This window comes from Thunnus maccoyii, chromosome 6 (assembly GCF_910596095.1).
Source record: "Thunnus maccoyii chromosome 6, fThuMac1.1, whole genome shotgun sequence".
In the NCBI taxonomy this organism is placed as follows: Eukaryota; Metazoa; Chordata; class Actinopteri; order Scombriformes; family Scombridae; genus Thunnus; species Thunnus maccoyii.
This window is the reverse complement of record NC_056538.1, coordinates 2,804,756-2,832,106: the sequence shown is the minus strand read 5'-3', so window position 1 is coordinate 2,832,106 and position 27,351 is coordinate 2,804,756. Positions and strand designations below refer to the sequence as shown.

The following is a 27,351-nucleotide window of genomic DNA, read 5'->3' as shown; positions in this document are numbered from 1 at the left end:
CTCCTCTCATTTTTCTGAAAAAGAGAAAGAAAGAAAAAGAAAAACGATATTGTCAGAAGATGGAGATCAGTGTTCAAAGTTAAAAATGTTACAAAATAAGCACTTGAAATATTTCTGAACACATAAATTCTGAGAATAAAAGAATGCAGAAAAAGTATAAAAATAGAGTTCAAAGTTCATGTTGCCTCTCAGATTCCTACCTCCTCTCATTTTTCTGAAAAAAAAAAGGAAAAAACAACAAATAAACAGTAGTCAGATGATATAGATCAGTGTTCAAAGTTAAAAATGTTACAAAATGAGAAACCGAAAGATTTCTGAACACATGAATTCTGAACATAAAAGTTCACGTTGCCTCTCGGACTCCTACCTCCTCTCATTTTTCTGAAAAAGAGAAAGAAAGAAAAAGAAAAAGAATATTGTCAGAAGATGGAGATCAGTGTTCAACGTTAAAAATGTTACAAAATAAGCAGTTGAAATATTTCTGAACACATGAATTCTGAACGTAAAAGAACGTAGAAAAGGTATTAAAACAGAGTTCAAAGTTCATGTTGCCTCTCAGACTCCTACCTCCTCTCATTTTTCTGAAAAAAAAGGAAAAACAACAAATAAACAGTAGTCAGACGATATAGATCAGTGTTCAAACTTAAAAATGTTACAAAATAAGCAGTTGAAATATTTCTGAACACATGAATTCTGAACGTAAAAGAACGTAGAAAAAGTATAAAAACAGAGTTCAAAGTTCATGTTGCCTCTCGGACTCCTACCTCCTCTCATTTTTCTGAAAAAGAAAAGAAAAAAACAACAAAATAAGAGTAGTCAGATGATATAAATCAGTGTTCAAAGTTAAAAATGTTACAAAATGAGAAATCGAAAGATTTCTGAACACATGAATTCTGAAATTAAAAATAACGTTCAAAAGAGTTCAAAGTTCATGTTGCCTCTCGGACTCCTACCTCTTCTCATTTTTCTGAAAAAGAGAAAGAAAGAAAAAGAAAAAGAATATTGTCAGAAGATGGAGATCAGTGTTCAAAGTTAAAAATGTTACAAAATAAGCAGTTGAAATATTTCTGAACACATGAATTCTGAACGTAAAAGAACGTAGAAAAGGTATAAAAACAGAGTTCAACGTTCACGTTGCCTCTCGGACTCCTACTTCCTCTCATTTTTCTGAAAAAGAGAAAGAAAGAAAAAGAAAAACGATATTGTCAGAAGATGGAGATCAGTGTTCAAAGTTAAAAATGTTACAAAATAAGCAGTTGAAATATTTCTGAACACATGAATTCTGAACATAAAAGTACGTAGAAAAAGTATTAAAACAGAGTTCAAAGTTCATGTTGCCTCTCAAACTCCTACCTCCTCTCATTTTTCTGAAAAAGAGAAAGAAAGAAAAAGAAAAACGATATTGTCAGAAGATGGAGATCAGTGTTCAAAGTTAAAAATGTTACAAAATAAGCACTTGAAATATTTCTGAACACATAAATTCTGAGAATAAAAGAACGCAGAAAAAGTATAAAAATAGAGTTCAAAGTTCATGTTGCCTCTCAGATTCCTACCTCCTCTCATTTTTCTGAAAAAAAAAAGGAAAAAACAACAAATAAACAGTAGTCAGATGATATAGATCAGTGTTCAAAGTTAAAAATGTTACAAAATGAGAAACCGAAAGATTTCTGAACACATGAATTCTGAACATAAAAGTTCACGTTGCCTCTCGGACTCCTACTTCCTCTCATTTTTCTGAAAAAGAGAAAGAAAGAAAAAGAAAAACAATATTGTCAGAAGATGGAGATCAGTGTTCAAAGTTAAAAATGTTACAAAATAAGCAGTTGAAATATTTCTGAACACATGAATTCTGAACATAAAAGTACGTAGAAAAAGTATTAAAACAGAGTTCAAAGTTCACGTTGCCTCTCAAACTCCTACCTCCTCTCATTTTTCTGAAAAAGAGAAAGAAAGAAAAAGAAAAACGATATTGTCAGAAGATGGAGATCAGTGTTCAAAGTTAAAAATGTTACAAAATAAGCAGTTGAAATATTTCTGAACACATAAATTCTGAGAATAAAAGAACGCAGAAAAAGTATAAAAATAGAGTTCAAAGTTCATGTTGCCTCTCAGATTCCTACCTCCTCTCATTTTTCTGAAAAAAAAAAGGAAAAAACAACAAATAAACAGTAGTCAGATGATATAGATCAGTGTTCAAAGTTAAAAATGTTACAAAATGAGAAACCGAAAGATTTCTGAACACATGAATTCTGAACATAAAAGTTCACGTTGCCTCTCGGACTCCTACCTCCTCTCATTTTTCTGAAAAAGAGAAAGAAAGAAAAAGAAAAAGAATATTGTCAGAAGATGGAGATCAGTGTTCAAAGTTAAAAATGTTACAAAATAAGCAGTTGAAATATTTCTGAACACATGAATTCTGAACGTAAAAGTAGGTAGAAAAAGTATAAAAACAGAATTCAAAGTTCATGTTGCCTCTCGGACTCCTACCTCCTCTCATTTTTCTGAAAAAGAAAAGAAAAAAACAACAAAATAAGAGTAGTCAGATGATATAAATCAGTGTTCAAAGTTAAAAATGTTACAAAATGAGAAATCGAAAGATTTCTGAACACATGAATTCTGAAATTAAAAATAACGTTCAAAAGAGTTCAAAGTTCATGTTGCCTCTCGGACTCCTACCTCTTCTCATTTTTTCTGAAAAAGAGAAAGAAAGAAAAAGAAAAAGAATATTGTCAGAAGATGGAGATCAGTGTTCAAAGTTAAAAATGTTACAAAATAAGCAGTTGAAATATTTCTGAACACATGAATTCTGAACGTAAAAGTAGGTAGAAAAAGTATAAAAACAGAATTCAAAGTTCATGTTGCCTCTCAGACTCCTACCTCCTCTCATTTTTCTGAAAAAAAAGGAAAAACAACAAATAAACAGTAGTCAGACGATATAGATCAGTGTTCAAACTTAAAAATGTTACAAAATAAGCAGTTGAAATATTTCTGAACACATGCATTCTGAACGTAAAAGAACGTAGAAAAAGTATAAAAACAGAGTTCAAAGTTCATGTTGCCTCTCAGATTCCTACCTCCTCTCATTTTTCTGAAAAAGAAAAGAAAAAAACAACAAAATAAGAGTAGTCAGATGATATAAATCAGTGTTCAAAGTATGAAAAACCAGATGAACAGATGAGCAATATGTCATCAGATGAAATATGACCATATCATAAGTATACTGTATCTGAATTTAAAATGAGTGTTCAAACTTCACACTGTCTCCAGTCCTCTGCTCTCTGTAGAAAACAAATGGAAGACGAGAAGAAACTGATTAAAAATGTTACAAAACAATTCTGAACACATGAATTCTGAACGTAAAAGTAGGTAGAAAAAGTATAAAAACAGAGTTCAAAGTTCATGTTGCCTCTCGGACTCCTACCTCCTCTCATTTTTCTGAAAAAGAGAAAGAAAGAAAAAGGAAAACAATATTGTCAGAAGATGGAGATCAGTGTTCAAAGTTAAAAATGTTACAAAATAAGCAGTTGAAGTATTTCTGAACACATGAATTCTGTACGTAAAAGAACGTAGAAAAAGTATAAAAACAGAGTTCAAAGTTCATGTTGCCTCTCGGACTCCTACCTCCTCTCATTTTTCTGAAAAAGAAAAAGAAAAAAACAACAAAGAAAGAGCAATCAGACGATATAAATCAGTGTTCAAAGTTAAAAATGTTACAAAATGAGAAACCGAAAGATTTCTGAACACATGAATTCTGAATATGACCATATCATAAGTATACTGTATCTGAATTTAAAATGAGTGTTCAAACTTCACATTGTCTCCAGTCCTCTCCTCTCTGTAGAAAACAAATGGAAGACAAGAAGAAACTGATTAAAAATGTTACAAAACAATTCTGAACACATGAATTCTGAACGTAAAAATAGGTAGAAAAAGTATAAAAACAGAGTTCAAAGTTCATGTTGCCTCTCGGACTCCTACCTCCTCTCATTTTTCTGAAAAAGAGAAAGAAAGAAAAAGGAAAACAATATTGTCAGAAGATGGAGATCAGTGTTCAAACTTAAAAATGTTACAAAATAAGCAGTTGAAGTATTTCTGAACACATGCATTCTGAACGTAAAAGAACGTAGAAAAAGTATAAAAACAGAGTTCAAAGTTCATGTTGCCTCTCGGACTCCTACCTCCTCTCATTTTTCTGAAAAAGAAAAAGAAAAAAACAACAAAGAAAGAGCAATCAGACGATGGAGATCAATGTTCAAAGTTAAAAATGTTACAAAATGAGAAACCGAAAGATTTCTGAACACATGAATTCTGAATATGACCATATCATAAGTATACTGTATCTGAATTTAAAATGAGTGTTCAAACTTCACATTGTCTCCAGTCCTCTCCTCTCTGTAGAAAACAAATGGAAGACAAGAAGAAACTGATTAAAAATGTTACAAAACAATTCTGAACACATGAATTCTGAACGTAAAAATAGGTAGAAAAAGTATAAAAACAGAGTTCAAAGTTCATGTTGCCTCTCGGACTCCTACCTCCTCTCATTTTTCTGAAAAAGAGAAAGAAAGAAAAAGGAAAACAATATTGTCAGAAGATGGAGATCAGTGTTCAAACTTAAAAATGTTACAAAATAAGCAGTTGAAGTATTTCTGAACACATGCATTCTGAACGTAAAAGAACGTAGAAAAAGTATAAAAACAGAGTTCAAAGTTCATGTTGCCTCTCGGACTCCTACCTCCTCTCATTTTTCTGAAAAAAAAAGAAAAAAATCAACAAAATAAGAGTAGTCAGACGATATAAATCAGTGTTCAAAGTTAAAAATGTTACAAAATGAGAAACCGAAAGATTTCTGAACACATGAATTCTGAATATGACCATATCATAAGTATACTGTATCTGAATTTAAAATGAGTGTTCAAACTTCACATTGTCTCCAGTCCTCTCCTCTCTGTAGAAAACAAATGGAAGACAAGAAGAAACTGATTAAAAATGTTACAAAACAATTCTGAACACATGAATTCTGAACGTAAAAATAGGTAGAAAAAGTATAAAAACAGAGTTCAAAGTTCATGTTGCCTCTCGGACTCCTACCTCCTCTCATTTTTCTGAAAAATAAGAAAAAAACAACAAAATAAGAGTAGTCAGACAATGGAGATCAATGTTCAAAGTTAAAAATGTTACAAAATGAGAAATCGAAAGATTTCTGAACACATCAATTCTGAACATAAAAGTACGTAGAAAAGGTATAAAAACAGAGTTCAACGTTCACGTTGCCTCTCGGACTCCTACTTCCTCTCATTTTTCTGAAAAAGAGAAAGAAAGAAAAAGAAAAACGATATTGTCAGAAGATGGAGATCAGTGTTCAAAGTTAAAAATGTTACAAAATAAGCAGTTGAAATATTTCTGAACACATGAATTCTGAACATAAAAGTACGTAGAAAAAGTATTAAAACAGAGTTCAAAGTTCATGTTGCCTCTCAAACTCCTACCTCCTCTCATTTTTCTGAAAAAGAGAAAGAAAGAAAAAGAAAAACGATATTGTCAGAAGATGGAGATCAGTGTTCAAAGTTAAAAATGTTACAAAATAAGCACTTGAAATATTTCTGAACACATAAATTCTGAGAATAAAAGAATGCAGAAAAAGTATAAAAATAGAGTTCAAAGTTCATGTTGCCTCTCAGATTCCTACCTCCTCTCATTTTTCTGAAAAAAAAAAGGAAAAAACAACAAATAAACAGTAGTCAGATGATATAGATCAGTGTTCAAAGTTAAAAATGTTACAAAATGAGAAACCGAAAGATTTCTGAACACATGAATTCTGAACATAAAAGTTCACGTTGCCTCTCGGACTCCTACCTCCTCTCATTTTTCTGAAAAAGAGAAAGAAAGAAAAAGAAAAAGAATATTGTCAGAAGATGGAGATCAGTGTTCAACGTTAAAAATGTTACAAAATAAGCAGTTGAAATATTTCTGAACACATGAATTCTGAACGTAAAAGAACGTAGAAAAGGTATTAAAACAGAGTTCAAAGTTCATGTTGCCTCTCAGACTCCTACCTCCTCTCATTTTTCTGAAAAAAAAGGAAAAACAACAAATAAACAGTAGTCAGACGATATAGATCAGTGTTCAAACTTAAAAATGTTACAAAATAAGCAGTTGAAATATTTCTGAACACATGAATTCTGAACGTAAAAGAACGTAGAAAAAGTATAAAAACAGAGTTCAAAGTTCATGTTGCCTCTCGGACTCCTACCTCCTCTCATTTTTCTGAAAAAGAAAAGAAAAAAACAACAAAATAAGAGTAGTCAGATGATATAAATCAGTGTTCAAAGTTAAAAATGTTACAAAATGAGAAATCGAAAGATTTCTGAACACATGAATTCTGAAATTAAAAATAACGTTCAAAAGAGTTCAAAGTTCATGTTGCCTCTCGGACTCCTACCTCTTCTCATTTTTCTGAAAAAGAGAAAGAAAGAAAAAGAAAAAGAATATTGTCAGAAGATGGAGATCAGTGTTCAAAGTTAAAAATGTTACAAAATAAGCAGTTGAAATATTTCTGAACACATGAATTCTGAACGTAAAAGAACGTAGAAAAGGTATAAAAACAGAGTTCAACGTTCACGTTGCCTCTCGGACTCCTACTTCCTCTCATTTTTCTGAAAAAGAGAAAGAAAGAAAAAGAAAAACGATATTGTCAGAAGATGGAGATCAGTGTTCAAAGTTAAAAATGTTACAAAATAAGCAGTTGAAATATTTCTGAACACATGAATTCTGAACATAAAAGTACGTAGAAAAAGTATTAAAACAGAGTTCAAAGTTCATGTTGCCTCTCAAACTCCTACCTCCTCTCATTTTTCTGAAAAAGAGAAAGAAAGAAAAAGAAAAACGATATTGTCAGAAGATGGAGATCAGTGTTCAAAGTTAAAAATGTTACAAAATAAGCACTTGAAATATTTCTGAACACATAAATTCTGAGAATAAAAGAACGCAGAAAAAGTATAAAAATAGAGTTCAAAGTTCATGTTGCCTCTCAGATTCCTACCTCCTCTCATTTTTCTGAAAAAAAAAAGGAAAAAACAACAAATAAACAGTAGTCAGATGATATAGATCAGTGTTCAAAGTTAAAAATGTTACAAAATGAGAAACCGAAAGATTTCTGAACACATGAATTCTGAACATAAAAGTTCACGTTGCCTCTCGGACTCCTACCTCTTCTCATTTTTCTGAAAAAGAGAAAGAAAGAAAAAGAAAAAGAATATTGTCAGAAGATGGAGATCAGTGTTCAACGTTAAAAATGTTACAAAATAAGCAGTTGAAATATTTCTGAACACATGAATTCTGAACGTAAAAGAACGTAGAAAAGGTATTAAAACAGAGTTCAAAGTTCATGTTGCCTCTCAGACTCCTACCTCCTCTCATTTTTCTGAAAAAAAAGGAAAAACAACAAATAAACAGTAGTCAGACGATATAGATCAGTGTTCAAACTTAAAAATGTTACAAAATAAGCAGTTGAAATATTTCTGAACACATGAATTCTGAATGTAAAAGAACGTAGAAAAAGTATAAAAACAGAGTTCAAAGTTCATGTTGCCTCTCGGACTCCTACCTCCTCTCATTTTTCTGAAAAAGAAAAGAAAAAAACAACAAAATAAGAGTAGTCAGATGATATAAATCAGTGTTCAAAGTTAAAAATGTTACAAAATGAGAAATCGAAAGATTTCTGAACACATGAATTCTGAAATTAAAAATAACGTTCAAAAGAGTTCAAAGTTCATGTTGCCTCTCGGACTCCTACCTCTTCTCATTTTTCTGAAAAAGAGAAGGAAAGAAAAAGAAAAAGAATATTGTCAGAAGATGGAGATCAGTGTTCAAAGTTAAAAATGTTACAAAATAAGCAGTTGAAATATTTCTGAACACATGAATTCTGAACGTAAAAGAACGTAGAAAAGGTATTAAAACAGAGTTCAAAGTTCATGTTGCCTCTCAGACTCCTACCTCCTCTCATTTTTCTGAAAAAAAAGGAAAAACAACAAATAAACAGTAGTCAGACGATATAGATCAGTGTTCAAACTTAAAAATGTTACAAAATAAGCAGTTGAAATATTTCTGAACACATGCATTCTGAACGTAAAAGAACGTAGAAAAAGTATAAAAACAGAGTTCAAAGTTCATGTTGCCTCTCGGACTCCTACCTCCTCTCATTTTTCTGAAAAAGAAAAGAAAAAAACAACAAAATAAGAGTAGTCAGATGATATAAATCAGTGTTCAAAGTTAAAAATGTTACAAAATGAGAAATCGAAAGATTTCTGAACACATGAATTCTGAAATTAAAAATAACGTTCAAAAGAGTTCAAAGTTCATGTTGCCTCTCGGACTCCTACCTCTTCTCATTTTTCTGAAAAAGAGAAAGAAAGAAAAAGAAAAAGAATATTGTCAGAAGATGGAGATCAGTGTTCAAAGTTAAAAATGTTACAAAATAAGCAGTTGAAATATTTCTGAACACATGGATTCTGAACGTAAAAGTAGGTAGAAAAAGTATAAAAACAGAATTCAAAGTTCATGTTGCCTCTCAGACTCCTACCTCCTCTCATTTTTCTGAAAAAAAAGGAAAAACAACAAATAAACAGTAGTCAGACGATATAGATCAGTGTTCAAACTTAAAAATGTTACAAAATAAGCAGTTGAAATATTTCTGAACACATGCATTCTGAACGTAAAAGAACGTAGAAAAAGTATAAAAACAGAGTTCAAAGTTCATGTTGCCTCTCAGATTCCTACCTCCTCTCATTTTTCTGAAAAAGAAAAGAAAAAAACAACAAAATAAGAGTAGTCAGATGATATAAATCAGTGTTCAAAGTATGAAAAACCAGATGAACAGATGAGCAATATGTCATCAGATGAAATATGACCATATCATAAGTATACTGTATCTGAATTTAAAATGAGTGTTCAAACTTCACACTGTCTCCAGTCCTCTGCTCTCTGTAGAAAACAAATGGAAGACAAGAAGAAACTGATTAAAAATGTTACAAAACAATTCTGAACACATGAATTCTGAACGTAAAAATAGGTAGAAAACGTATAAAAACAGAGTTCAAAGTTCATGTTGCCTCTCGGACTCCTACCTCCTCTCATTTTTCTGAAAAAGAGAAAGAAAGAAAAAGGAAAACAATATTGTCAGAAGATGGAGATCAGTGTTCAAAGTTAAAAATGTTACAAAATAAGCAGTTGAAATATTTCTGAACACATGAATTCTGAACGTAAAAGAACGTAGAAAAGGTATAAAAACAGAGTTCAACGTTCATGTTGCCTCTCGGACTCCTACCTCCTCTCATTTTTCTGAAAAAGAAAAAGAAAAAAACAACAAAGAAAGAGCAATCAGACGATGGAGATCAATGTTCAAAGTGTTGAAAAACCAGATGAACAGATGAGCAATATGTCATCAGATGAAATATGACCATATCATAAGTATACTGTATCTGAATTTAAAATGAGTGTTCAAACTTCACACTGTCTCCAGTCCTCTCCTCTCTGTAGAAAACAAATGGAAGAAGAGAAGAAACTGATTAAAAATGTTACAAAACAATTCTGAACACATGAATTCTGAACGTAAAAGTAGGTAGAAGTTACAGTCACACAAATGACAGTGACGAAACTCCAATTCAAATCAAATTATACATCAAATCATTTCTAAATCTGAAAATTCAAATTCCAGTCCTCTGTTCTCTCTAGAAAAATGGAAGACAAGAAGAAACAGAGTTTACAAAGATACAGACATGAATTTCTCAGTCACAGAGAGTTGGGTTTGTTATATTTTTTTTACCCTCAAGGTTACATATTTACTCTCAACTTGCAGACAAAAGTCAGGATCCCAAATTAACATCGAAATAGGTTTTTTTGTAATTATTCCTCCTGTTCATACTGAACACCAGAGGATCCCTTCATAATGCACTTACAATGTAAATGATGGGGGACAAAATCCACAGTCCTCTTTCTGTGCAAAAATGTATTTAAAAGCTTATCTGAAGCTAATATGAAGCTTCATCAGGCTGATATGATATATCAGGCTTTGATACACACACACTACTTGTCAGTAGTGTAAGTTCATTGTTGGTTTGGCTCTGCACATGAGATTTGGTGAAAATAACAAAAATATTAAAAAAATCACCAGCGAAATCCTTTAATAGCCAGTACAAACAAGAGCAAAATCTCTTTCACTGTTCATATGGACACCTGACTGACACTTGGAAAAATTGTGAACCTGTCCTTTAAACATTCAATTTTAGAAATTGCACTGCGAAATAAAGAATAGTTTGTCCCTGTATTATTTGAATGTTTGTCTTAGCACTTTTTCAGAACACACACAGTAACTAATAATCTTAGCAAAATTAGAAAGCATATGGTAAACAGTAATGAATAAAGTGCCAATATATAGCTAATAATTTACTGTTACCTCTAATCACAGTAACCAACTACAGTACTGTGCAAAAGTTTTAGGCATTAAAAGTAAAGTGAGAATGCTTACAAAAATATTGCTATAAAATGTTCTAATTTATCAATTAACTTCTTACAAAGTTGAGTAAACAGCAGAAACCTAAATGAAATCAATATTTGCTGTTTTAAAACAGCAGCAGTTCTCCTCGGTACACTTTTACACAGTTTTTCATGGTAGCTTGCAGGTAGGTTGTTGTAACCATCCTGGAGAAAGAATGTTCTTCTGTGGATTTATTATTTAGGCCATCTCAGGTGCTGATGATGTTGAGATCAGGGCTCTGTGGGGGCCAGACCATACAATCTGTTGCAGGACTCATCATTCCTCTTGTTGCTGAAAATAGTTCTTTATGACTCTAGCTGTATGTTTCGGGTCATTGTCATGTCATGAATAAATTTGGGACCAATCACCACACCTCCAAAGAATCTAAACATCTAAGATGCCTAAAACTTTTGCACAGTACTGTATATACTTATATAATATTATAATATATATAATATTTCTGTGCAGATAAATATCCATTGTTCTCACTGCAGTTCACGTTTTGGATCAATAATCACTGTATAATAAATCATTAAATACATCTGAAAACTAGGTGCATACTGCAGACTCTAATAAACACTGAAGGGTGTTTCGACTTTCATAGCTTACATCAAAACTTTTGCATAATTTGTCACAGATCTACTGTAGATAACAAAATAAACACAAGGCTCCTGTAAATCACAATTTTTGTAAAATAGCCTTGTTACATCTAATACTGCTCCCACATGAGAGGCATTAAAGCTATAGTTGTGCCATGGCCTATCATTTGAACAATGCATGGTGCTGAAATTAAGTCTAATAAGCCTTTCAGAAATGAAAGTCTAATGTGTGAATTCCAACACTGTTTTAATTTAAAAACTTTAGCCTATGCCTACGCTGATGCCATTATTTCTCCTAGATACAGTCCTTAACAGTGTCCATTTTATTCTTAAAAGAAATAAACAAAACCACTGCACCGGTTAACACCCCAATAAAAGAATCCTTAAAAAACTGGCTCATGGTTGAATCTTATTGCTGACCCCTGTCATACAGTGTTGTTTCTTGTTACTCATTTTGCACAAATGATAACTACTGTATATAATTAAATCATTAATATATCCCTACCTAAGCATTAAACAGTAAAGGTACTATCAGTAGTGGAAGAAGAATTCAGTCTTCCATGTAAGTAAAAGTGGCAATACCATGTTATCAAAATCCTCAATTACAGGTAAAGGTTATGCATTCAAAATGTTACTCAAGTAAAAGTTTAGATGTATCAGCAAAAGATACTTGTATACTAGTATCAAAATTAAAAGTACATTGTTGGCATGATAGGCCCCTGTCAGTAGTATACTATAATATCTTATTATTATAATTGATTCATCAATGTGGAAGCAGCATTTTAGCTGGTCAAACTATTCTACATACTGTTGGGCACTGTAGTTAAATATATATCAATGCATCATATATTTTAGGCTGATCATGTGCTCTGTTTGTAAAATCTTCGTGTGTAAAGGAACTTGTAACTGTAGCTGTCAGACAAATGTAGTGGAGAAAAACACAGATCCCCTAAGAAGTGAGTAGAAATATAAACATAACATTTTAATACTCAAGTACTTTAAGTACAGTACTTGAGTAAATGGTAAGGCCATGTACACTATCTGTACTCACTGTTGGGAACCACTGGTTATACTACTGATGCTTCACTATTAATAATCTAATGATGTCATATAAAATAATATAGCAGTCAGAGGGACCAAACCACTACTTTTACTGCAATACTTTAACTACATCAAGCTCATAATACTTATGTACTTTTACTGCAATCAAGCTCATAATACTTATGTACTTTTACTGCAATACTGTAACTACATCAAGCTCATGATACTTATGTACTTTTACTGCAATACTTTAATTACATCAAGCTCATAATACTTATGTACTTTTACTGTAGTAGGATAAGTATTTTTACATTGCCGTATTGGTACTTTTACTTAAGTAAAGGATCGCAGTACTTCTTCCACCACTGTGTATTAGAAGATCAGAAAACACAATGTTACTCTGTTCAACCTCTTTAAACAGACTATTATGTATTAAAGTAGAGATGAAATGAAAAATTCCTTTTTAATCCTTTTAGATCACATTTCTGGTCATATTATGCACCTATTTAACAATATATGCCAAAAAAAATCTATTTCTTTGTATTCTTATATCAAATTCAAAACATGTTGTAAAACAAAATATGACATGTGCTTACGTAGGCTTGAACCAACCAATTTCAACCAATAATATCATGACATCCATCAATCAAACTTCAACTTTTAGCAGCACAGAGCTAAGATTCATTATGACATGCCCACTTCTCAAAATTCAAATCTAATTCCTCCCAACATTATGTCCCACCTGTCCTGGCCTGTTTCACTCAGAAATACATCACAATACAGTAGTTAGATAATCTTGAAATGCCGTTTCATCTGTACTTTAAAGTGAGGCCAAGTATCTCAGTAGTAACCTGTCTGTCTGTCCTTAATATTGGCTTTAAGTTTAATATCATATGTAAATGTTGAAAAAAACACAATTACATTGTAAATACAATTTTAAAAAACACAAGGCTACTTATAAATGTCTGAAAGAACAACTGAATTTGGATATTTCACAACTCCTTTCACCTTTGGTTGTAAGTCACAGTATAACTTTGCTACATCAGAAAGAAAAGAACCCTGCAACTTACTGTAAATGTTCCTTTTTGTGTGTGTAGAGACACATATGATCTTGTCATACTGAGTTCAGTCCAGTTTCTGGTTGAAATGTGGTGCTCTCACAGCATGTTGCCTGCTTCTCTGCAAACAGTAAAATGCCAGGAGTTCAGTGTGCATCTGTCCTCAGTTATGACTGGCATTCTAGAACGTCCTTATGATCTATCAAAGGAAATAAGTTTGGATTCTACAGTCACACTGGCATATGAAGCAGTATTCACACAATACATAATCAACCCAAAGATAATGTTCTGATGCATTTACTCTTCACACATTCAGTTAGTTTTCACAGTAATAGAACTGTGAAAAAAATGCACAAATTGGTTGGTGGGTCAACACAAAGTGTACACATGTATACAGTCCTTTAAGCTTTAGCCAGTAGTGTGTGGCTCAGATGTTCAAGTACTCCTGTGTTGTATAATGTTGTATTGGGACAAACTGACCATGCAAACAATAATTTTAATAATATATATAATAACATAATAATGTTTCTGAATATTCACTTACCACGAGAGCTAATACAACAGCTAATTTACACGTTACATTTAGCTTAGCTTCTAGTCCGCAATTAAGCCGACACAGGTGGGTGGTTAAAAAGCTCATTACCATCAACTACACTCATTTCACATTACACAAACATAAACTACTGTTTTTTGCTGTACTATGTTTTTCAAAGGTAAAATAACACACTATTCAACTCTTTTGGAACAAAATCGTAATGCTAACCAGATAACCAGATTGGAGTAGCTAACTCAGGATAATTCATTAATTTGGAGAGAAACGCTCGCAGGTAACTTCTCTTTCAACAGCTACTCTGTAGTTTATCAGGTTTCTCTCTCTGGGAATATCGCCGTCTCCACTCGGTTTCAACTCGTTTTATTCTTACATCAGGAGTTACTAAATCTCTCTTCTCAACTAGCGGAGTTTTGGTCACATACCTGTCAGAATAGCTTGTTTGTGAGGCGTTTAAGTAATATCTGTTATTTGTAGCAACAGAAAATAGCCTGGGTTACATTTGGCTCTGTAGTTTTGTGTTTAGAAGAAATGTTTGGAATGTATGTTAGCGAGCTGCATCCCACAGGGTTTTGATAATGAATACAACAGGATTAGCAGAAGATGCCACCAGTAGACCATTTTTATGTTGATTTTATGTAATTTCACCCTGAAATTGGTCCAGAATCCAAGGATTAGACACATTAACATGCCTGAAGTTGAGTAGCTAAACCTAATTTCCATGGCAGAGACTATGACTCACAACGCATAGCACTATGCTTATGTGCTCTGGTTTATTTGACTCACAGAGGAACTGAGCCCCAACCAAATCACATGTAAACATTTTGTTTGGGTGACTCTGGACTAGACTAGATCACACCTACAAGTCCCTAGCCATGTTGTGACAGTGAAAACATTTTTCTTTATTTTTTTTCTATACCTTCACCAAAATGTATGTTTTTCAATGCTCTGCAGTAGGCCTACAGATTAATTGCCTTTTTGTGTTATTTATAATGTGACTGCCAAAAGGTAATACAATGAATACATAAAATTAATCAAATAGGCACCGGTGAATAGATTTACAAACACAGCAACATTAAAGGTTGGTTATATAGACATTTCTATACAAATTGGGGATGTGCCAACATTATCCATTCCAGCTTAATGAGCCAGTAAAAGAAATGAAACATCAGCACAAACCAATGGCTGGCTATAGTTGACTTCAGCATTGATAGCAGGTTTCTATGGGAGTTTCTAATATGACTGCGTATAAGCATGTCATTTCTGTGAGTAGGCATATTACAGCAGTTTCAGAGGGGCCAGTGTTCATTTATGCTGTCCTAGTAGGTCTCTACCTACAAGTAACAGGTCAAGATAACAAAATCAAAACACACGGACTGATGGACTCATCTGTCCAAGAAACAGGCTGATGTTAAATCTGATGAAGGTTGAATCAGGATGATGCTGATTAGACAGGAAGTCACATGGTCTTACAAAGATAAACGCAGAGTACATAAAAGTAAAGATGTCAGAGGAGAGGTGTTAACATCAGGGGTGTGTAGCCACGGCTTATGAGAAACTTTTTTCCATAATTAGGTAAATTTACCACAAAATTCACTCTCTTTTACTATATAAAAGAGGCTTTATTGTCTCATCTGCAGTGCCTCATACTACTGTATTATGCTCATTAGAGATTTATGGATTGGTTAATGACTCCATCCAGTAGTTTGATGAGTCATATTCTGTTTATTTTCAGATTATCATCACTGTAATTACTTGAGATGGCTCAGGAGGTGATATTAAATGCAAGTTTCAGATGCTGTAAGGGGTTGCCTATGTCATCACATCACACAGCAGGGCTGGTTAGACCAAACAAAACTGTAACTACCACTGAGTATTGAGGAAGGGAAGGCCATTAAGATAGAGTCAGCCGTTGGAAACCAGAAGGTGCACTAGAAGAATTCTCATCACCTGGCAAAAATGGGGATAGAACAGAGCCTCACACCAGTTGGCCCTCTGGTACCCATCCTCTGCTTCAGCAGACCTGTGGGCTACCCAAACCTGAAAGGCCTCCTCCTCATTCCCAGTTCACCCTCACTACCGTTTGGGTTTACCAGGTCTGTTCGGCAGATTCCCCCACCACCTGAACCAACTCACCAGGTGATCACCAGGTGATGATCAGTTGACAGCTCTCCTCCTCTCTTCACCTGACTTGATGGTCGTGGAAATGGAAACTTTGTAGTTCCTCAGATACACCTGGGCCTCTTTATACCCTTCCATTTGTTCATTTAAAGAGTCGGTTCAACCTTTTTTTTCTCTTGCTTGTAGTAGTATTTCTCCATTCTGATAGTTTTAATTTTATTTGTCCAGGTTTGGAGATTTCTGGCCTTGAGATTTTTGCCTCCACCTCAATACTGTGGCTCCTTAAGAAACTTTTAAATGTTATTTTAACCTATATTATTCATCCAGCTGGAAAACATATACAGTATATATAAGTATATATATGTGTGTGTGTGTGTGTGTAAGTGTGTGAACTACACTTCAATTTGCCACAATGCCAAACCCTGCTCCAAACAGTAAAGCCTGATATCACCTTTAGCCTCATCATCATGGACAGCTCAATGGAGACCCTGACCAACATCATCTTTGTACACACACATACACACACACATACACACACACACACACAAAGACAAACAGAAAGACAGAGAGGAAACCATCCAACATGAGTTGTTGTGATGTAATTACTTTTCATTTGATGTGAAAAATTATTCAAAGTCAATGAGACGGAAAGTGTTCTGCAGTCTATCACAGGAACTGGCATTGTTTACTTCCCTCCAGCACATCATTTGCTCTATCTCGCAGTCACAATTATTCTCTCTGTCTTACTGTCATACACATTCCACTACAGTGTATCACATGCCTCATTTAACTAGATGCCAGTGTGCGCATGCGTGTGTGCCATGCCTTATGGTTCTGGTGCTGCATTGTGTTTTTTGTCTATTTGTTTTCATTTGGATGTCAGTGGGTGTTTGGATGCATCTGTTACAAGATAAATCTCCCTCTTGTTGAGCTGTGCAAACAAATATCATTGTACTGTATTTGCTCTTGTACCACATTTACACCTGGTATTAACATGTGATCTGGATAAAAGTACAGTATAAAATAATCCTTTTTTATGTCTGAAGGTAATTCTATGTGTTGAGTTGGATTTTAAATGATGAGATTTTTGTTTTCGTTGAATATGTGTGGCAACTACAAACCCTCATTTGATATTTTGAAAAATGTTATCTTTTTTAATTTGATATCATGATTTGCCATGTGAACATTTTGGTTTTCTTGCCCATACAGTATGGGCTGGGAACCATGTGGTGTAACATTAATCAGTCAATACTGTAGGGTGTAAATGCACAGAGAACACATGGATCAGTCCAGTTGCATCTAGAGATCAGATCTCAGCCAGGTGTAAATGACACCTGTAAAGTGTAATCACAGTCTTAAGAAACACAAACACCCCTGAGTGCAAATTGAGATCTGATCACAATGCAAGCAGAACTGAGAAAACGACATTGCTTATTAATACCAGGTGTAAATCCAAAAACCTACAGTATGATCAATTGAAGGTCTTAATAAAGAATGTTTCCTGTAATCTATTCTACAATTCTGCTATACTAAAGGTTATTTTATGTTATTTTAAGATATATTTATGTTCTTTTGATTCTGCTGTGGTTATAGTGTTTGAGGTATAGCACTTGGACTTTGGTCTGATGACTCCTGCCTTGGATCCATTAAATCCTTTTTAACCAACCATTCAATGACAATTGTATTCCTATTCTAAGTTGACTATATATGCGTTTGCCTTATGTCTTTGTTCATTTTGGCTCTGATGACGACACATCAGATCATATTTTTAGTGTAAAAAGTTTCTCTGTCCCATTATTACTGTAAAAGCTGCAAATTCAATCAGAAGTTATGGAAAGTACTCTACTTGAGTATTTCCATTTTATGCTACTTGATAATTCTGCTACACTACATTTCAGGGTAAATATTGTACTTTTTAATCCACTACATTATATTATACTATACGTGCACTTTATTTGCTAGCTTTAGTTGATAGTGACTTTTCACATATGGGCTTATAAAATACAACTAGTTTTCAGTTAAACCAGTGGTTTCCAGCCTTTTTGTCTTGTCACCTCTTATATAATCCTCTTATATAAAATTACTGTTGACATATAGTTGTAGCTCTTTGTCACGTCAGATGTCTATTGTAGTCAGCAGCTCCACCAAAGACACATTTCAACTTGAAACATCTGACATGGTTTCAATAAATGAAATGATTCAATATTTCATCTTTTCAAAGAAAAATAATTAAAATACTGGAATTGGCAATACAAACAATGAATTTGTAGAAAATTGTACAAAAAATGGGTAAAAACAACACAGTGAGTGTAGAAAAACAAGAATGGAAGTAGTGATCCCCAAACAAGATCACTATAGTTTAATTCTTGTTTACATACAAAAACATGTCTGGTTAATGAGGAGAATAATGTTCACAGTGATTACCAAAGCTTGTGGAGTGACATAGCCATCAAAATCAAGACTGTCTCCTTACAGATATACCTCACATTTACAGTAAAACCTGATCCTGCAGTGTGCACCTTTTTCCAGCTGATGGCAGTATGACTCCAGCTCTGAAGCTCCCCCTGAATCCTCCCTCTTTGTTCTCCTGCCAATTTTGCCTCTTCTGCTGCCTTTTTTTTCTTACATCTATGAGAGGGAGAGAAAAAGAGAAAAAAAAATGTATCCCCGGGTTAAAATAAATAGCCTTTCACAGTTAATTTAATTGACTATTTTGTACAAAATCGAGGTAATTCCGCCTCGGCTGCAATAGCAAACAAGAATAGCATTGCCTTGGCAATCAGTTACCACGCAAACACAGAGAAAGGCTTTAATCTGCTTCTATCACAGAGGAGCCACGGCTGAAGTTTGTTCAGACACTGTGAGGCACCTGTTTTCTTAATTGTTGTAACATCTCTGCAGCAGAAAAAAAAAGAAAACCATTCCCAGTGGAGCAAGGGATGAAGGAAAAGATGTAAAATATTTCACATTCAGCACGGGGAGTTAGAAATGCACAGATTTTTATGATAGTAAAAGACAGAATGACAAAATACATTAAAATATACCTTTTACATCCTTATTGGACCACCAAAAACAAGTCAAGTAAAAAGAAAGATATACATTTTTTTTTATTTCTCAGTCATTTTCTGTTAATATGTTGTTAAGTTTCTGGTCTAAGGTGTGAAATACTCTCTTTGTGTAATTTCAGAGGTTCAGAGTTGAGGTCAGTGACCAGACGTGGTCCTTATCCTCCACTCTCTAACTTCTTAATCATCTTTCTCTCCTGCTGGCGAGTTACATGGTGTGTGTGTGTGTGTGTGTGTGTGTGTGTGCGTGCGTGCGTGTGTGTTTATGTCCCTCAGTATCTGCCTGTGAAACAGAGAGCATGTCCGTCGGAGGTGTTGCTGTTCTCGCCTGTCCTGCTACCTCCAGCTGTGTGTCTACCGCCCCCCGCAGGCCGGCCGAGGTTACCCCACGCTGACCTGTTTAATTGTCTGCCTGTCCCAGGGCCCACCGGTGAGTGTGTGTGTGTTCCCGCTGCGCAGAGGAGGACAAGGGCGACAACACACACACAAACGCACAAGTACACATGTACACACAAGGGGTAAGAGCATTAAAAAGTGAACAAAACTGCACACTGTTAGATACTGTCAGGCACACGTTGTAAGTGTGTGTCCCATTAAAATGTGCTTATTTCAAGGAGCTTCTCTCAAGTCTGCCCGTTGTTTTGAGTGTGCTGAAACAAGTGCACACATCCCACCCACAGATTTAGAGAATGTAGCATCACACCAGCAACTAGAGGAAACACTCAGAGAGACAAGGCTGAACAATCCTCCAAATCTCTTATTTTAATTAGACTCTTTTTAAATGATCATCAATGTACAATGATGCTGATTGTATTGAATTTCTGTGCAACATTTCCAGTGAGTCAGACTGAAGGCCACCTATATACGACCACTTGAACATATCCTGCTACTCTATTGTCAGCATGTAGAATAAGCATGAGTTGTATGGTCAATGTACACCAAACATTAGGTACTGGTCATAGCAGTGTCTCTTCTCTTCGAGTGCACAAAGCTCCAATGATTTTATTGTACTGCTGACATTTCGTAACATGATTTGTATACAAGTACTGTATACTTGAAATTATTTCAAATATTGCAGGTTTGCTACGAGTCAATATGTGTCCTCTAAAGATAGTTTTAGTAGTAAGTAAAACAGGATGTGCCTACAAGAATTTGGCAACCAGTTACAGAAAACCCCACAAAATGGCACCAGAACAAACAGCAAAAGTTCTAAAAAAAAAAACAAATAAATAACTTTTTTAGGGTTATATAATTATGTTATTTGATGAAGCATGAATGATATTTATCCTGTGTATTTTTGAGCTAAGAAATACAGCTAAATGTGCATTATACAGAGCTTTATCCATGTACACAACGTAGCTCTTTCCTCACCAAAAACTTATAATTTCTTGCAAAGCTTAAGGTCAAACCTTACTCCAAATTTTATAAAAATCAATCAAGTAATTTTTGAGAGATTCTGTTTATGAACACATACAGTACACATAAAGAACCAAAAACATTACACCATTGTCTTAGGTAGGCTTGCTAATATTCCTGAACTGCAGCAGCTGCATTTGCATCTGTCAACTGGAAATACTGCACAGAGCATTATAAGAAACACTGCACCTGTGCTGTACTGCGGTGGTGTTTCTCTCTCTTTCAGGGATTTTTTTTCATGGTATTCTTTTTCTTCTTGCTGTCGCTACACAGCTGGCATCTACTGAGTTTGAACAGATCTTAGTCCACATTAAACTCCACAGACAAGAGATAACAGCTCAATTTTGTTAAAGCTTTAAGGACTTAAATGCTCAGAAATCATGTCATGTGACATGATGAGTAAATACTGTATTCCTCAAACCTGGAGATGAATCACATGTTTGTTATTATTCAATAGCAAATTTGATGCAGTGTACTGTATACAGTAGTGTGCTGGTATCTCTTGTCAGACATTAGTGTCATGTGATGGTAGTTTGCACTTCGTGACCTTTGTGATAGACTACAAAATTACAACATTGAATAGTTAACTGTATAGTTAATAGTAAATGTCCAATTGGCAGCTTGTTGTTATGGTGTAGCTGATGACATGAATGCGGCATACATGTCTCATTTTTAAAATATGGTGATATTTGATTTCTCAACAACAAAACAAAGTCATGAGTTTTAGGTCAAGTTTTTGTAAGTCTAACAGGGGTCAGCATCCTGTAAGCATGTGACTAATGACATATGTCTCAAAGTGTGAGATTTTGATACGGTAGACGGCGGTCCACATCCTCTACCAAGAGTCAACGTTATTTTCTTTTAAACATGTGATTTCTGTATTTTGTCTGAATCCACTGACAAATTTGGGCTCAAAACATTGCACTTTGTCTCTGTAATTATAATAGAAATTTTAAAGCAATGGGACAAGAAAGATATTCATTGTGCACACTGTTTCTTTAAATATGACCAGTCTTTCGCTGACCTTAACCAAGTAGTTTTAGTTTACTAAACTCATCCAAAGCTTAACCACAGAGATGACAGATCAGAAAATACTCATAGGAAATGATTTTCATATGGGCCATTTTAAAAGGAAAAGTCAAACTACCTACTTTGACATTTAGGTATAAGTTCCTACTAGAGTGGCTACAGTTTTCTCTTGCAACATGCTGAATGCAGGTTGTCAGATCATCCACCGTCAGTGTTCTGCCTGTCTGTGGGTCAAACACTTAAGCAAAGAGTTATTTTATAATCCATACATGAATTACAACTTATTGTTGCAGGCAATAACATGTCAGACCTCTTGAGTTGAAGGGTGCTGACTTGGTGAGCAGTCACAAGTTGCTTCCACCTGGTAAAACTGTGACCTCTGGGAACCAGTAGACCCCATTAAAAGCTATGGTGGGGTGGCTCTCTGATCCTTATGGTTGACATCCTGTCGCCTGAGTTCGCTCAGATCAAGCCTCTTCTAATCAACCGCCAACCTGGCAACAGTGTGCCAGCACTGCTGCCACCAGAGACTTATTAAAATGTTCTTTTGACTTCAGCTTTCTGCAGCTTATTTTCTGGAGAACGAGGCAAACAAAGATGTAACCTCAATATTTTCTCCCATGGGATTTGAAGGCTAAAAATTTAGAAGAATAGACATGGAGCCCATATTTCAATTTAATTTGACTATGGCAGCAATGTGCTTTTTTGGCTATTTGTTTGACACTGCCTGTTTCTGTATAACAGCTGTATGGTTGCTTACTTGCCTGTATTTTGACAAGTAATACATGTATTCTTTGTATGTCAAAGCAGTGAATTTAATTTTCAATTTGTTTGCAGATTTTTCCAGATTTGGTTAGATTGAGTGACCGCTTAGTGCTGATTAGAAGACTGTGAAAATAGAAGATTTCACAGTTGAGTTTGGATTTGAAAATTTTGAGACTCTATTGTAGCCACACTTAGAGATTTAGCCTTTTAAAACAGCTGGACTTGGATATAAAAAAAAATCAACAAAACACCTTTTTTAACGACACAGCAAACACAACAGACTTGGCAGCAAATCATGAGAAGAAATATAGTGTAGATTAATATGAAATCTATACTTTGTGTCATAGCGGAGGAGTGGATACTTTCCAGCGTGTCTGTGAAGTGAGAGCTGAGAGGGATTTCATAGTGTGCTCTCAGTCGCGGATCATAGATGCTCAGCCACCCCAGGGCAACACAGGGCATCAGGATGAACTACAAGCCAGGGGAGGGAGGCTGACATGTTTCTTAACTGTGTGTGTGTGAGTGTGTATGTGTGTATGTGCGTGGAGATCATGGGTGTGTGGGGGCTATTAGTGGGAGGTGTGTGACTTGGGGGGTGGTAGTGGTTGTGGTAGGGTGGATACTGAGGGATGGTTTGTGTGTGTGTGTGTGTGTGTGTGTGTGTGTGTGTGTGTGTGTGTGCGTGTTTGCACTTCCATGCCAGCCCCCAGGCCGGCCCCATAGTAATTACACACTCCAGTGGCTGGACTGGGAGGGAAATTGAAGGCCTGGGCAGGAGGCCCCAGCTGCCTCACTCTCCCTCCCCATCAGCCTGCTGCTGATTGAGCTTCCTTAACACACACACACACACACACACACACACACACACCCACACACATATATATATACACACTCTGAGATAGCCATGCCCACACATGCACACTTTCGCTCTATTTCACTTTTGCATACACAAGCACTGTCTCACTCTTACGCTCTCTCTCTCTCTCTCTCACACACACACACACCAATCCTCAGAGGAAATTCAGCTTTGTGTTGCGGTAATGAGATTCTCACACACCCGGCCTTATTTACCAGCCCAGGCCAATAAAGGGTGGGACTGAGTGAGTGAGGGGTTGGTGTGCGCATGCATGTGTGTGTACATACAGTATGTGTGTGTGTGTGTGTGTGTATTTCTTTCAAGGTGGTGGTATGAGCTCATCCAGCCAGCTTCTCTTCTCAATGATGACATCCTCAAATCAAAACGCCTCCATGTCCTCCATCATCCAGACTGAGGAGGTTCAGGTGGTGTGGTAAAAAAAGAGGATGGGATCCTGATATGGTGTCCTGAAATAAATCTACAAAAAAGACAAAAAAAAACAACAGCAACATGGCTTTCATTGATTACCCTGCCCAGCTTTTCTGAAGAAAGGCATGTCCGTATCCATCATGTGTCTGTGCTGAAAAGGCCCTGGCCTGCACCCAGGCACTGTCATTCCTGATCAAGATAGTTAGGTATGGTGGAGGGGAGGAGAGGGGAGGGGAAGGGAAGAGATTCACGTTGGTCTGTTTCACAGCCAAATTGGCATTTGTTCCTCATCACTCTCTTTCCTTGTCTGTCACACATACACCAATGCCAGCTCTCTCCACAACAGAGTGAATTCATAAGAGTCTTTGAAAGCCTGACACTGATAGTTTTGGACTGAAACCACCAATATTTACTCGCTCACAGATCAAGAGTCTTAGTTAGATAGTCAAACAAAAGGGAGTGCTGGCTACTGGCTTTCGTTTGTCGTTATTATATATTTTTTAAAATGGTCTGTTCATGGTCTTTGAAACAATTCAGAGGTTCATGCTGATATGATATGACTGTCGTCACTGATACTGATGCTGGAAAAAATACATTTTTCCATCTTTTATTAACAGTAGCTGACAAGGGCTATTTTACACTTTTACTTCAAATCTTTAAAATCTTACCATTTCCATGACTAACAATTCAAGTATTCAGTATGTTCACGCTTAATGTCAGAGTGTGTAAGATGCAACAGACCACAGAAGAACAAAAAGGTAGTACTACTACAGATCCCAAATACTTTCCAGCACTGCAGTGCTGCATTTTTTAAGGAATTCCGTAGTGTTTTAGATTTTTTATCTTGTTTTTCCTTGTTGATGAATGAATCTCACAAGGTCCATTTTGTAGCTGTCTTAAACCATCTTACACGATCTTCCCCAGCAGTTGGAGCTGGCTCAGTTGTCAACTGTAGATGTTCAAAATTCCATTTGATTGAACACTTTGAGTAAGTTGGCTTGAACATTAACATAGAAAGTTTACTCTTGCCCTTTCGAAACAAGGTGTTTCTGTTTTCCTGCACTTTCAGAGATCCATTGGCTTCCATTAATTTTTGTACAATAAATCATGTTATACAGACTAGAATCTTGCTTGAGTTATGGATTGTTCTATGGCTGACTCTCTCTTTCCTCTCACAAACCTGAAAGCTGAAGGTGATGCTTTTCAAATCAAAGTGTATGTACAACTGCGCAGGTATGCAATAATAGTGTCTCTTAGACAATAAAAACAGACAATGCTTTTATTTATCTGAACAGAAGATATTCAGTGCAATGCATTACTTAACTAAAAAAATGTTTTCCAAGTTCTAATCCTGTGTTAATTATTCTTTTTACATGCTTAATATGTGTCAAAAATCATTTTGGAATATTTCTATATAAATGTATTCTCTTTTTTTCTTAATGTAAAACATAAAAACATTTTTGATGACTCATCTTGAAAGGTGGTTACAGAAATGTATCCAATCAAATGTGATTTGGGGTGACTAACTAACCCACCCCATTATATAAAACCACACTTAACCGCTAGCTTAGCTAGTGGGTAGCTAGCAGAGCAACTTCTTAGTAGAAGGTGTGTGTTTGGATTCCAGCTGGCAAAAACTTTGTTCACATTTTATAAGAATGTGGTTAACGTTTACCCCTCATAACTAACCCCCTGCCCATATAGACTATTCCGTTTCACTTGTGAATACGTCACACTACTGAAGCTAAAGATGCTCTAATTTCTGTTTCACTGTGACTTTAAAACAACTCTAATCAATATTTTATAATGATCAAATGACTGTGTAATGTGAAAGGTGTTGCTTGTAGAGATGAGCCCACAGATTTATCATCCACTATACTGTTCTGTCAGCTTTTCAAGCCTTTTAGCATCATTAAGCTCATGTTTAGTTTTTAGGCAAATAAAGTTTACTCTCATTGATGTTGTTTCCAGCAGTACTAGGCAGCTAGTTCTGATGGGGCACCATCTGGCTTTGGAGTTCATCTGTCTACTGGCGCTATCTGATAAAGGCATAGAATGCCCCCAGAACCAAAAAAGCTCTGATAATACACTTCCTGCTCAGCAACAAACAGCAGACAAAGTTAGCAATTAGCTAGTGAACATAGTGGAGAATTCAGCAGCTAAAGAGCCAGATATTTTTCTCAGGGGTTGCTGGAGACAAAAATACCAGATAAGAGGAGAGTGAATGTTGAACATTCATCAGGTGGACAAAAACACACTTCAAAATAAATGCTAACATTGTCCCATGTCTGCTAGATTTGTGAATAAACTGTTAGCTAATGTGACAGCTTGTTCTGCTGCCTCCAAATGGCCAAATAAATTAATAATTAAGCTTTAAGCAAGAGTCCGTAGAAGTTGATTTTCATAATGTAGTTAAATTAATGGAAATCAATGGCTGCCTGTGTAAAAAAAATATAATAATATAACATACTTTGGAAAATGTAAATGTAATGTTTATGCAATTTCTTGTAAATGAACCAGCCAATCAATTCTGCATTTAAATTCAATTAAATAAAATGCATCATATCCATCACATATCAGATCAGTAAAAATAAGAGGAGAAAGACTGCGTACTGCATACACATGTTGGTCTCACCTCACAACAGAGCTTGTCACTTCCACTAAGTATATGGCTGTGATAAAGTCACTCCATTCCCCTCCTCCTTCTCCTCTATTTCCTCTCCTGACTCTTTCCATGCAGCGGGGGGTGAGGAGGGTGTGCGGCGTGGACGAGGCAGATTGTGCTTGTGTGTCGGAGGCCGTGGTGTTAGCGGAGGAGGAGAGGGAGGCTGTCTCTTTGAGGATTCGGGCCGCTCGCCTCGCCTCGTCTCGCCTGCCTGGCTCTTTGAAGCTGTTCGATGACCGCACAGGGCAACATCACCGCAGGTGGGGGGGAGGGTGGTGGTGAGGTATGGAAGCCTGTCATTTGTATACAGCTGTTTCTTTCATCTTGTCCACCTCCCCTCCTCCTCCTCCTCCTGCTCTATCTCTTCCTCTACCCTCTCCTCTTGTATTCCTCTGTTGCTGTTGCTTCGTTTCGTCTCAGAGACCCCTTCAAGCTCTTTAAAGAAGTTGTGTGCTACAGCTAGGCACCCAGGCCTGCAGCCAGGCGAGCCAGAGCGGGCTGCAGGAAGCGGAAATAATTGTGAAAGGTGCCAATACAATGGCTATCATTAAGATCAAAAGAAAGAGTTCGTATGAAGTTGGATCTATTTCTTGAGCACTGCCCATTTCATTTTGATTTTCAACCTTGGCTTCCGTCTGTATCACACTGTGAATATCTTCAGCTTTTTATTGTTGATTTATTGCAACAATAAAAGGATTAGATGCATCTATTCTGTCTCTCTGTGGTTGCCCATACTAGCAGCCACAGTCCAGTATGGAGAGAACCACGTCAAGATTATTGTGATAAAATACCTACTGTTACGATTACACATCTTGTAAAACGTCCTCCTTTCTAAAATTGTGCATAAATGCATCATTCTAAAATGCTGTGACAGATCATACTTGTTAAGAAAATATGCCTATAACTGTGGCTAGTTACAAGCTCTGAAGCCTTGATGAGAAAATATACCTTACACAGTTAGCAAATAGCATGTGGCTGTGAATTAGAAGACCTCATCGGTCAAAAATATGTACGTGCTAAGAAAAGAATCAGTGACTAAACTGAAATGTATCTGCGTCAGCAGCTGAACCAGCTGAACCAGGGATCCAATTCTGAAACCTTGACAAGGTTTTGCAATGTTGTTTTTTTGTCTGATTACAGTATAGTAGGAGTTTTCGACACTTGATGTAACATTGCTATATACATTTTGGTAAAATTACTGATTTGTTTTATCTGTTGGGCTG

General features: G+C 35.6%; 5 long non-coding RNA genes across 7 annotated transcripts; all 5 read right to left on the bottom strand.

Annotated features, from left to right (window-relative positions):
* Positions 1–199: 199 nt before the first annotated feature.
* LOC121899077 lies at positions 200–713 on the bottom strand. Its single transcript, XR_006096617.1, has 3 exons — positions 568–713; positions 368–381; positions 200–214 (listed from the first exon to the last, which is right to left on the bottom strand). It is a non-coding gene; the product is annotated as an uncharacterized LOC121899077 (long non-coding RNA).
* A 2,164-nt stretch (positions 714–2,877) lies between these two features.
* LOC121899073 lies at positions 2,878–4,751 on the bottom strand. Of its 3 annotated transcripts, none has more exons than XR_006096609.1 (5): positions 4,736–4,751; positions 4,179–4,392; positions 3,979–3,992; positions 3,622–3,635; positions 2,878–3,278 (listed from the first exon to the last, which is right to left on the bottom strand). It is a non-coding gene; the product is annotated as an uncharacterized LOC121899073 (long non-coding RNA). The 3 variants fall into 3 exon arrangements; XR_006096610.1 differs by lacking the exon at positions 4,736–4,751 and adding an exon at positions 4,536–4,567; XR_006096611.1 differs by lacking the exons at positions 3,979–3,992; positions 4,179–4,392; positions 4,736–4,751 and adding an exon at positions 3,422–3,435 and having other exon boundaries at positions 3,622–3,636.
* Positions 4,752–5,688: 937 nt separating this feature from the next.
* On the bottom strand, positions 5,689–6,202 carry LOC121899076. The gene is made up of 3 exons (XR_006096616.1): positions 6,057–6,202; positions 5,857–5,870; positions 5,689–5,703 (listed from the first exon to the last, which is right to left on the bottom strand). It is a non-coding gene; the product is annotated as an uncharacterized LOC121899076 (long non-coding RNA).
* Positions 6,203–6,841: 639 nt separating this feature from the next.
* Positions 6,842–7,533, bottom strand: LOC121899078. Its single transcript, XR_006096618.1, has 3 exons — positions 7,410–7,533; positions 7,043–7,056; positions 6,842–6,856 (listed from the first exon to the last, which is right to left on the bottom strand). It is a non-coding gene; the product is annotated as an uncharacterized LOC121899078 (long non-coding RNA).
* A 462-nt stretch (positions 7,534–7,995) lies between these two features.
* On the bottom strand, positions 7,996–14,193 carry LOC121899069. Its single transcript, XR_006096601.1, has 5 exons — positions 13,777–14,193; positions 13,245–13,431; positions 9,326–9,531; positions 8,582–9,139; positions 7,996–8,206 (listed from the first exon to the last, which is right to left on the bottom strand). It is a non-coding gene; the product is annotated as an uncharacterized LOC121899069 (long non-coding RNA).
* Positions 14,194–27,351: the final 13,158 nt, after the last annotated feature.